This window comes from Arachis ipaensis, chromosome B06, assembly GCF_000816755.2.
Source record: "Arachis ipaensis cultivar K30076 chromosome B06, Araip1.1, whole genome shotgun sequence".
Lineage (NCBI taxonomy): Eukaryota > Viridiplantae > Streptophyta > Magnoliopsida > Fabales > Fabaceae > Arachis > Arachis ipaensis.
Genome location: NC_029790.2, coordinates 123,662,764 through 123,675,086, shown reverse-complemented (window position 1 = coordinate 123,675,086; position 12,323 = coordinate 123,662,764). Strand labels below are relative to the sequence as shown.

At 36.5% G+C, this 12,323-nt stretch overlaps 1 long non-coding RNA gene across 3 annotated transcripts; it reads right to left on the bottom strand.

Moving 5' to 3' along the window:
- LOC107648442 lies at positions 259-9,522 on the bottom strand. 3 transcript variants are annotated; one of them, XR_002349365.1, is made up of 4 exons: positions 9,087-9,522; positions 2,311-2,424; positions 1,053-1,429; positions 259-946 (listed from the first exon to the last, which is right to left on the bottom strand). It is a non-coding gene; the product is annotated as an uncharacterized LOC107648442 (long non-coding RNA). The 3 variants fall into 3 exon arrangements; XR_002349366.1 differs by lacking the exon at positions 9,087-9,522 and adding an exon at positions 6,986-8,268; XR_001621929.2 differs by lacking the exon at positions 9,087-9,522 and having other exon boundaries at positions 2,311-2,537.

Genomic DNA, 12,323 nt, shown 5'->3' with positions numbered 1-12,323 from the left:
ATGTTTTTTGAAATGTAACTGGCGGCAGTTTAAAACCGCCGCTATCTCCCAACCTGAATTTTCAAATTTCTAACAGCTAGTTCGTAACCGCCACTATTTTCCGGTTGAATGGTCGCAAAAATACTGTACTGTACACTGACAAACCACTCTGTTTTTTATTTTAATGTACATTTTTTTCGTTTTTATTAATCCTTCTTAATATTAGTAAGTTAAATTATTTTATATCCTGAAAAATAAATTGCAAGGTAAACGACAATAGAAGAAAAGGTTCCATAATTTAATTAATATAATTATTCAAATATCAACAAACTGTACTCCTTACTAAGAGTTGCATAATCAAGAACATAAAAGTCTATAACTAAAAGAAGAAAAGGTTCCATAATCCTAAGATCTACTTTCTATTCTGTCCCTCCAATGCACTCATCCATGCAGTGACGTTTGATGGCAGCTTCCTACCTTGCCCTTGAAGTAGACATATCAAAGCACCTTCCATTGCCTGCAACCTGACCTTCCCAACTGCTACTTCATCCTCCACTGCCTGTCTTTTGGTCTTCTCGGCTGCTACTTCATCCTCCACTGCCTTCTTTTTCAATTTTTCTGCTGCCAACTCTGCTTGTAGTTCAAGTAGCACCCTTTGGGTTTCCTCCCTTTCAAAATCATTGATCGGCTGATGGAAATTCATACCGAAGACTTGACTAAAAGTCAGCCCCAACCCCATGCCACGCATCCTACCCGGGTGCTCCTTTCTGAGAGCTTGAGCAAGCGAATCATTTTGAGACAACAGTCTAGAGGATTCATCACATTACTCAATAGCCTCAATTCTTTCCTGTTTCATCCCCAACTAGTTGCAGTGCACTGTTAAACCCGAGTACGACCTTTCTTCCGTTAGGTGGCTTCATAGCTTCCTTCACACTCAGTTTGACCTGTTTGATTGTGCCATCGGATTCTATAAAACATATTAATTCTTAGTTAGCTACCATTGAAGTCAAGCTGCAAATACATCATAGAAAAATAGGGCAATGAAAAGTAGAATTAAATAAGTTCTCTTATACCAATTGTTTTAACATCCCAAAATTCTGTGGTCTTGCGTCCCTTGCACTTCTGAGCATCCGATGCAGCAAAAAAGATTATCAACATGTTGGTCAAAAGAATCTACCTCATCTGCCTCTGGGTCTACCTCTTCGGCGTCCGGCTCCGAGTTTTGAACATCATTCATGGAAGCCTGTGGAGCAGGCAGTGGTTCGGTTCGGGGCGGACGAAAGGGGCGTAAAGACGAGGATGTGGGGGCACTATTACCACTGGGCAGCGGAATTGGGTAGTCCGCTCTCTGCGAAGTTGAAGCCGCATGACCTCCCACTTGAGGCTGCTGACATGCTATGCCTACACGGGCTTTCTTCGTGAAACGACCTACCCGGGGCATCTTTTCCAACTGCATTCGGATTAAAACGAAGTAATAACAATTAATATGTACATAATAATATAAATTAACATGCAAAAAGGACACCGGCATACCCCAGTTACATGAGTACATGAGTACATGAGTTGAGAGACCATGTTAACAAAGAAATCAAATATGTGGGGCATAAAAAAAATATTGATGTATTCACAATTTCTCTATAATGCCTAGAATCAAATTATTAATTTATGTTAAATATAATTATTCATGTTAAATATAATTATTTCATGTTAAATATAATTATTCATGTATCATTTTTATTAACCCGAATATAGCTTAGATAAAAAAATTAATAAGCTGGAAATAGCGCAGTAATAACAATTAATATGTACATCATAATATAAATTATCATCTTTCCCAATTGCATTCGAAAAATACGAGAGTACATGAGTACATCAGTTAAGAGAGTATATTAACAAGGAAATCAAATATGTTAGGCATAAAAAAACATTGACGTACTCACAATTTCTCTATAATGCCTAGAACTATAATAATATTCTGCACTATTGGAAGTTAATTTTAAGCTTGGGACTTATGAGTAGCATGTTTAACAAATTAAAAAATATCATACTTAGTTATAATAGAATAGAGTTTCATAAAAGTTGCAATCAATGAGTTGAACCAAGATGTTGGAGCTTGGAACATTTGTAGGCCTACTTTAAATTTGGATAATCAAACATGAATTTCTATGGACAATCAATTTAATCAAAGATTTGATAAGATTGTTAAGGGGTTCCATTCAGTCTAATGAATTTCTAGGGACCCTTACATACTAAATGCAAACTAAACATATTGTCGTTAATAGTATTGCCTAAGTTGGATGCTGTAAAGGAACTAGGATTAATCGTGCTTACCTGCAGCGGGATGACTGGAGTGAGGGTGAGAGAGGAACCACCGGGGATCGGGCAGTGAGAGAAGGGGCTCCAGGACGCTGACAAACCGCATAGACGGACGTGGAGGAGATGAACCTGGACGAAGCAAGCTACAATAAGGATTATTGGTATTAGGGGAAAAATAAGGATTCAAGGGGCGGTGGCTTATCTAATTTAAAATTTAAAGTTTGTGTTTTTTGGTTTTTTGTAATTTTTTTTAAAAGCATTAGTAGGTATTGAAAGAAAAATTACAATAAAAAATAAATACTTAACGAATATATTAGTTTGTTATGTATATATTTATAACAAACTAATATATTCGTTAAGTATTTATTTTTTATTGTAATTTTTCTTTCAATACCTACTAATACTTTTAAAAAAATTACAAAAAACATAAATACTTACCTCCTATATTATTTTGTTAAGTATATATTAATTTTTAAGAAGTATTTGAGACTATTTGCCTGAGAGGGGCATTGGAGATCTTCTCGGCATTGAAGGTGTGCAAAGTCAACAACAACCCATCCATCGTTATTAATTGTCTTCAACCACGCACAAAGTCATTTTCTTCCTTTTCGTCATAAATTATCAACCCATTATCCACCCCCATCGACCTCCACACGAGGTCATACCTATTAGTACTAAGCATACATCAATCCACACATAAACAACTGATTATTGCATTTTTTCCAATGACAACAACTTCACTATACCCCATCTTGGCACCGGCCAGCGACTACTTCAGTCCTTCAAAATCATTGGAACTAATTGACATTTCTAACATTGAGAGATCACTCTATTTACAATATTATTTGCATAGTAACAAAGAAAAATATTACCGTGCTTAGTATCTGTTCTGGTAAGGATACTCCTTTCGAGTTATATGTCAGCATCGCGTCCTAGCCTTGCGTCAATCCTAAGGCGCCTTATAGCCTGAACCGAACTGGGAGTATCCTCGTGAACTCGGACCCGAACGTGGTACCTTCAAAAAGGACTCTGACGCCCAAGTCAGTAAAAAGAATCACTTAAAAAATAGAAGCGAGTATATGATCGGAGTATTGTTTTTTGGTGTGTTGTTGTGGGGATGAATTTCTTGTGTGTTATATCGTCGGTACCGTGCTTGATTTATAGCCTGGTTAGTGTTGAAGTAGTCGTTGATTTTATCCGAGATCTTCGCGACCGATCTTGTGGCGAGATTATGGGGAGTGTTCCGTTAAGATAGAGCCGTTTTCATGATAAGTCGTGTCGAGGTATAACTCGATTTTATCCGTGAGGTGTGGTACAATACAGTATCTAAATTATAAGTTAATAAAGACAAGATAGAGTACACTTGTCATCTTTTTATTAGAGGTACATTTCATAGCCACCGCCACGACCACCAAAGGCTTGGCCTATTATGTATTGTAACATGCTAATTTTTATTAATTATATATTGTAATATAAATTTATATATTTTTAGTAATTATTGAAAAATACCTATGTACAAAAATATAATATGTATTAAATGATGGAACATATACAGATTAAACAAATTAATAAAAATAAATTTAAAAATATAAATTCAATAATTTTTTTTGTGTATTTCAAGAGAACATAAACTAATTTTCTTTACATAACATGCATTACAAATTTATTTTTGATAACATAACCCTTTTTGGTATATTAAGTGATAAATATTAATTCTTCTCATTCTTAAATATCATTGATTAAAAAGAGTCACGTAATTAATGTTGACAATCTCACGATAGATAAAATTTCAAATTCTAAAGTTAACGCATGATTCAATTTTCTTTTAAACACTTAGGGTGAAGACATTAAAAAAAAATAAACCACTTAGAGTGAATGTTTGGAAAAAAAATCCCAACATCAAATGCATTTCTTTAATATTCACAGGAAATTATTGTGCACCAAAGATTCACTAAATATCCTTCCTTTTGTTATTTTTATCCATCTAAACTAAATATGCTTAGACTCAGTTATAACAGTTTTCCAATTCAATTAATATTTAAGCAACACATATAGTCAAATTCATTAATATACTCACATTTGTGTACCAATAACAACCAAAGAATTTTGTATCATAAATCAATTAAAAAATGCAATAAGGCATACCAAAAAAACGGAGTCCAAGAAGTAAAATTACGCTTACAGAGTTAATATATCAAAGATTCACTAAATATCCTTCTTTTTCTTTTTTTACGGGTCTAAAATCTAAACTAAATATGCTTTGACTCAGTTATGACCATTTTCCAATTCAATTAATACTTAAGCAGTATATATAGTCAAATCCGTTAATATACTCACATTTGTCTACCATAAATCTATTAACAACCGAAAAATTTTGTATCATAAATCTATTGAGTTCAATAAGGCATACAAAAAAAAGGAGTCCAAGAAGTAAAACTACGCTTATAAGGTTGCCAATTAATCACGTCAACTAAGCTTCGGCTCTATCACAAGCCACTCATGACACATACCACAACAAGCTCTAACAACCTCTGCTAAACTGCTTCCTCCCAACTAACATAGTGCTAGGTGTCAACATGCCACTCAATCAATGAGAATATCTTTATTATTATTATTCAAAGACAAAAATATATTTCATTACCAACGTTGCTGTTATGAAAATATTTTTTTTACCAAGTGAAGAACTAATATGAAGACCATTGTTATAAGAAGCATGTTACTTGATGTACTAGTTTAGCAATTAGTTAATTGATTTATTAGTTATAGCAGCCAATTAGTTAGATAAGTAGTCTATAACAGAATTTTTAGTTAGCCCGTAATTATTTTAACTCAGTTGGTATATATATGATTGTTGTAACAGTGTAAAGTGTGGTTCATCATTTAGTACATTGAAAAAACAAGAACTCTCATTTCTTCTCTTTGTTTCCACTTCTGTTCTATTCTCACACTCCCCTTACGCACCTTCAACATGGTGTGGTGAGCGTGGAACACAAAGGGGTGAGAATAGAAAGAACAGCAATTGAGGAAAGAGAAGCTCAGAATTCAAATCGAAGCACACATCAAGTGCACGATCTGAAACTTAGTGATGGATCCAACTCAAAATTCAGAGCAATTCTGAATGAACCAAGGCAATTCCTTCCAAGGCCTCGATCCTCAAGGTATCGCGGCGTTCTTGAACAGGATCTCATCGATCCAGGCTCACCTCAACAGGAATAGTAGCAACACTAGCCAAAATTCATCGAACCACTTCTACCTTCATCCTTTCGAAAATACTGGTATTCCCCTCATCCCTACCATTCTTGATGGCAAGAATTACAGTAGTTGGAGCAACGCGATGTGGTTAGCCCTAAAATTGAAAAACAAGCTGAAATTTGTTGATGAAAGTTTAAAAAAACCTGATAAGAATGATCCATTGTTTGAACTGTGGGATAGATGTAATACATATGTCTTAACCTGGATTAAAATCTCACTGAACCCTAAAATCACCCGAAGCATAATGTGGAATAAGGTAACATATGAGCTATGGGAGGACCTGAAACATAGGTACCATGAAGGTAATAGATTTCGAATTGCAGAACTGCAGGAGGAGCTATACGGAACAAGACAAGGAGAAATAAGCGTGACACAATACTTCACAAAACTGAAGTCGCTGTGGGAAGAATTTGATGATTTCAGGCCTATTCCACCCTGCAATTGTGAATATGTGTGTACTTGTGGATTAGGAGAAATGGAAAAATATAGAATGGAAGATTATGTAACTAGATTCCTAAGAGGACTTAATGAACAGTTTGCGAATGTTAGAGCTCAGGTTATGCTAATAGAGCCACTGCCAGATTTAAAGGTTGTGTTTTCCATGATGACTAGACAAGAAAGGTAAAACCAAACCATGGATGATACCATAGACCCCAAGATCTTATTATACTCTACCAAATCCTTCAACACTGCTGAGGTCTCACAAGGTAGAGGGAGAGGAAAAGGTAGACGAGGTAGATTCCTAGGCTTTGGGAGAGGACAAACGGGAAGAGGTAGAATGTAGTGTTCATACTGTGGTAAAGGAGGCCACACAGTGGATGTATGTTACAAGAAACATGGTTTTCCCTCTCATCTTAGACTGAGAAATCTGAACTCGAACGGAGGTTTGGGAGCAGTGAATTTCAGTGCTAAAATAAATGGCGATGGCATTGACGATTCTGGTTGTGTGGAAGAAAATGGAACTTCCAATGTTGACTTTACTCCAGAGCAGAAATTAGCCCTACTAGCTTTACTCAAAAGAGGGGAGAGGCAAAGCAGATCCACAGTGCTAACCAAATCACAACCCTAGAACAAGTACCTCATCAAAGTAACTTGGTGCATATCATGCATTTTAAGTCAAGCGTGTTCATTTGAAACATTTCTATATTAAAACATGGTTCTTGGATAATAGATACAGGAGCTACTATTCACGTATCCTATTGGCTAGAAGATTTTCAAACTCATTTCAAGATAGCTCCTATAATCATTCGGTTGCCTAATGGTGCATAAACCATTAGCAACATAGCTGGAACTATCAAATTTTCAAATAAATTGTACCTCACAAATGCATTATACATTCCATCTTTAAATTTCAAATTGATATCAGTATCAAAAGCCACAAAACATTTGCATTGTAAAATGAGTTTCACTGATGACAATTGTAAGATACATGACTTACTCTCGAAGAGGATGATTGGAGTAGCTAGAGTGTGTGGTGGCCTTTATACCTTGAACTGTGATGCTTCACGATCAGAAATTACACAGGTATCAAATAAAACTCATGTAGACATGCCAATACTGAATATTTCAAACACAAAGCTATGGCATTTTAGGTTAGGCCATGCACCATCTCATAGAATGAAAAAAATGAAGAAAATTTTCAGATTCATTCATTGTGACACTGATGTACAACCTTGTGACTCATGTCACCTAACAAGGCAAAAGAGATTACCATTCAATAATAGTAGCACAGTTTCATTAACTTCCTTTGATTTAATTTATGTGGATGTTTGGGGCTCGCTAGCTATTCCCTCCACGGGAGGACAAAGATATTTCTTAACCACAGTAGACGATAAAACAAGGTTCACTTGGGTATTCTTCATGAAAAACAAAAGTGAAGTTGCTGATCTCATTAAATTTTTTGTAAAACTTTTTAAAACATAGTACGACAGCAAAATCAGATGTATAAGGTCCGATAATGGAACTGAATTTTTGATGCACTCCTTCTTCAATGAAACTGGTATATTACACCAAAGATCATGTGTTGAAACTCCTCAACAAAATGGTATTGTTGAATGAAAACATCAACACATTCTTGAAATAACTAGAGCAATTTTCTATCACTCAAATGTCCCTAAGTGTTTTTGGCAATATGCAGTTTCATATTTAGTTCACATCATGAATAGATTACCATCAAATTTTCTGAACAATTTATCACCTTATCAAGCTTTGCATAACTCTTTACCTGACATATCTCATTTAAGGGTTTTTGGGTGTCTGGCATATGCCAGTACACTCCAAGCAAATCGAAAGAAACTGGATTCAAGATCCAAAAGATGTGCATTTTTGGGTTTCAAGGAGGGTACCAAGGGATATCTCTTAATTAATCTAAAGACTAGAGAGATCTTTACTTCAAGAGATGTGTCTTTCTATGAAGATCATCTTTCATACTTAAGCACACACCCTGACCAAAGCACACACACTGCATCTTCTATTCAGTTCAAAACTGACCTTTTTGCATATGACATCATTCTCCAACCTCACACATCACACACTAATTATCAAGCATCGCATGCATCCAACTCACACACTGAGATTTCCAACAATAATAATGATGCCCCATAAAATTTCAATTCAGCACATACACCACTGGTGCAGAATTTATAACCCACAAACTAACCGGCAAGTGCACCGGGTCGTACCAAGTAGTACCTCAAGTGAATAAGGATTGATCCCACGAGGATTGATGGACTAAACAACAATGATTGCCTGATTTACTTAGTTAGATAAACAGCAAAAGGTGTTTTGAGAGTTCAAAAGCATTAATAGTAAATTCAGAATATCAAAAACCAAGCAGTAAATGGTTTGTGAAATATATGGAGAAAGTAGTTAAGGTTTCAGAGATATTTATTTTCTGGATTTACTTTTCTTACCAACTACTTTAATCATGAAAGATTCAATTCATGGAAAACTATATGTGACTAAACCCTAATTTCTTAGACCTTTTTAGTCTCCTCTAACCTTCATCAACTACCAATTCCTTGGTCACTTGATTCCAATTAGAGGGTTAAGTTCAAAACTAGTTTATGTGCTATATAAGAGGATTATATGTCACGTATCCCGTTAAGTCAAGATAATTAGTGATTTAGGAAAATTTTTTTTCAAGTTGTTGTTCAGTTATATTCCAAGGTTTACAAGAACTCAATTAGAATAAGGGTCATACTTCCGTTCCACCCAGATTCATAAGATAAAGAACGAAAACAATTCTTGAAATTGAAATTAAAACATGAATTAAAATAGAAAGGTAATAGTATTAATTCATAGAATAAACAGAGCTCCTAACCTTAACAATGGAGGTTTAGTTGCTCATGGTTCAGAGAGAAAACAAGGATTCTGAAAAACTGTAAAGTGCGAAATGAGGTGGAAGAGAAGAGATGAACCCGAAGGACTGATTCTTTTCCCTTTTATATCAAATCCTAATTAACGTAAAAATATATTTTCTAAAACCAAATAATATCTTTTCCTATTTATAAATAAAATAAAAGTTTAATCAAAATCACCTAATGTCTCGTGTAGGTATTGATGGATGAAAGGGGGACCACTTTGCTTCTTATAGTTGGCGCCTAACTTGGTGAAGTGTGGCGCCTAACTTGAGCATGGCCGAATTGCTTTGAATGTTGTAGCTGGTCCTGGCACCTAACTTGGGAGGATATGGCGCCTAACTTAGAGGAGGCAGCAAGGATTGGCGTGACTTGCTTGACCTGGCGCCTAACTTGGTGAAACCCAAGTTAGGTGCCACCTATGCAGCATGCAATTGATGGATTAAGTTTGTCTCGGCGCCTAACTTGGAGAATGCCAAGTTAGGCGCCACCCTTGCCAAATTTCTGGGGAAGAAGTATAGATAATTGTTGGAAAGCTCTAGAAGTTAGATTTCCAACGCCACTGGAATCACGTCAATTGGACCTCTGTAGCTCAAGTTATTCATGTTAGAGTGCAAGGAGGTCAGGGTTTACAGCATCATTCGCTTTCTTCTCTTTTTCTACAAAAACTCCATCAAATCCATCTGAATGCCACCTGAAATAAACAGAATTGCACACAACTCAAAGTAGCGTCCTTAGTGGCTAAAAGATATTTAATTCTTGATTAAACTCAACAATTTGAATGCAAATTTACTAGGAAAATATAGGAAAGATGATCACGCATCACAACACCAAACTTGAGTTGTTGCTTGTCCTCAAGCAACCAAAACTAATACAGGTTTAAAATGTGAATTTGCATGAGAAGTGAGAGTTCAATTAAGCTCATGTCTCTTCTTAAAGTGGGGTTTACCTATTGCAATCCTGAATAGTTTTGGCATCTCATTCTCCTTTGAATAAGAGGAATATCACTGTCATTCGGAATTAGAATCCGGATAATATTATGAATTCTCTAATCTTTTATACTTCAGTTTAATCCTTGAACACATCAAATTTCCTTTAATTCTCTTTTCTTTGGTGCTTTGCACCCTGAACCTAGCCGTATCTTTAAATGTTTTGTCTCAAGGATTACTTGACACAAAAACACCACAAGCACTTAACTGGGGAACCCTCTTTAAGTTCTGATTTTTCTTTCAGTTACTCCCAGACAGTGGGGCTCAAAGCCTTTGGCATACTCTGTTAAATGCATTTGATCTCGACTTTTAGTGTTCTGTCTCAAGGATTACTTAACACATTTACACCACAACCATATGACTAGGAAAACAACTCTTTGAGCTTTTAATCTTGTCTGACCTCCCCAGTCATTGATGCTCAGAGCCTTGGACCTTGCTTTTATTTTTATTTTTTTGCTGTTTCTTTTTCTTCAAAGATTAAGCTTTTATTTAATTCAGAGAATTCATAATACTTCTCTAAATTTCTGTTCCTTATACATCAACATCCTTTGATTCAAATTCAAATATGCACGGTTCATGTCATGCATTCAGAATCACAAAGAATACCACCACATTTAAGTAAATAAGACTACTCTTTGTTATAAACTCTATTTCTCATATAATACATCTTTTTCTTTTCTTTTTTCTTTTGAATTCAAGCTCAGTGACCGATACCTGAGACACTTTTCAGAATTAAAAGCAAATAACGGAATTAAAATAGCAAATTAAACTAGAACTTAGGAATTGAAATAACAAAGGATCATGCAGAAAGTAAGACAAAACAGCAAAAAACAGGAACATGACATAGTAATGGCAAAATAATATAGGAAGTGAAAGGAACTAAGCCAACTCAATCTCCATGGTGGGGATCTCTCTCTTCTGTCTGTGATCCATATGTTCTTCTCAGGTGGCTATAATCCCGTCTCAGCTGGAATATCTTCTGGTGCTGAGAGTCCTGAGCAGCTCTCATTTGATCAAGGGTGGTGGTGATATACTCCCAACGGTTGTTTTGTGTCACCCTCATTTCCTCAATAGACGCAGTGTACTGCTGCCAGCGGCTATCCTGCGTGATCCTCATCTGCTCAATAGAGGAAGTGAGCTACTTCTAGTATTCCTGAAGTGGGAAGTAGTGTCCCTGAGGCAATGGTGGCTGGTCCTGTTGAGCTTCCTCCTCAACTTGCTCTTCTCTGGGGACCCTGTGCTGTTCCCTATGAGTCTCCATGGTCTTCTTAGTAATTGATCTCTCAACAAGAATGGGAAAGTTATTCTCCACCTTTACCGCTGCTGCTTCACACAAGCGGTAAATCAGATGTGGAAAACCAAGCCTAGTAGGCATGATACAATAAATCATGACAGCTCGGTCCACAGTACATTTGGATCGGTTGCTAGTAGGCATGATAGACCTTCGGATGAGTCTAACCATCCCCTAGCTACAGGAAGAAGATCAGTGCTCTTTAGTTGGTTTGGCTTCCCCTATGCACCTATCCTCCACTGAGAACCCAGAATGCATAATTCTTCAATGACTTGGTCTAGTTCCTGGTCTCTATGCATCCTCTCACTGTAATAGGCAAATAGCTGAGGTGGACGCAGCAGATGGAGGGCCTGTCGGATGCTTCTTGGGCTGAAATCAATGACCTTACCTCTCACATAACTCTGATAATTCTTCTCATTGACCCACTCAACATCCTTGTACGTGACCCAGAGATTTCCATAAAATTCTTGGACCATCAGTTGTCCAACCTCCATGTGCGGGTTACATAAAAAATGCCACCCTTTTCTCTCAATTTCAAATTGAATTTCTGGATATTCATCCGGTTTCAGTGCAAATCTCACTTTCGGAGTCACATCCTTCTTGTAAGTATGATCATAAAAGTGTTCTTCATGGATTTTGGATTGAAACCTGTGTGTATCATGAGAACTGGCGGCTGGCTCTTTGCCTTTCCTCTTCTTTGAGGCGCACTAGTTTTGGGTGCCATTACAGAAAATAGAGAAAACAAACAAGTAAAGCGACAACACCAAACTTAAAACTTTTTCTCGTCTCCGAGCAAATTAGAAAAAGACAAAGGGGAAGACAGAGGGGAGTGAAAGAAGAAATTGCAAAAGAAGAAAATAAAAATTAAATTTAAAATTTTCTTTTTTATTCTATTTTTTTTACTGAATGAACACAGAAAAGGATAAAGAAAAGAAGAGGGGATGGACAGAATGGGGTTAGTGGAAGGGGTGTAATGTGTATGGAAGGGGGTGAAGGTTGGGACAAGGGAGCACAGTTAGGATGGGGAGAATGTGTTGTGTTTATAGAGAAGGGGGTGAGGATTGTTGAGAGGGGTTTGTGTTGTGATGAGGGAAGGGAGAGTTATTGTGTGTGTCTGGAGATGGGATAGAGGGGGGG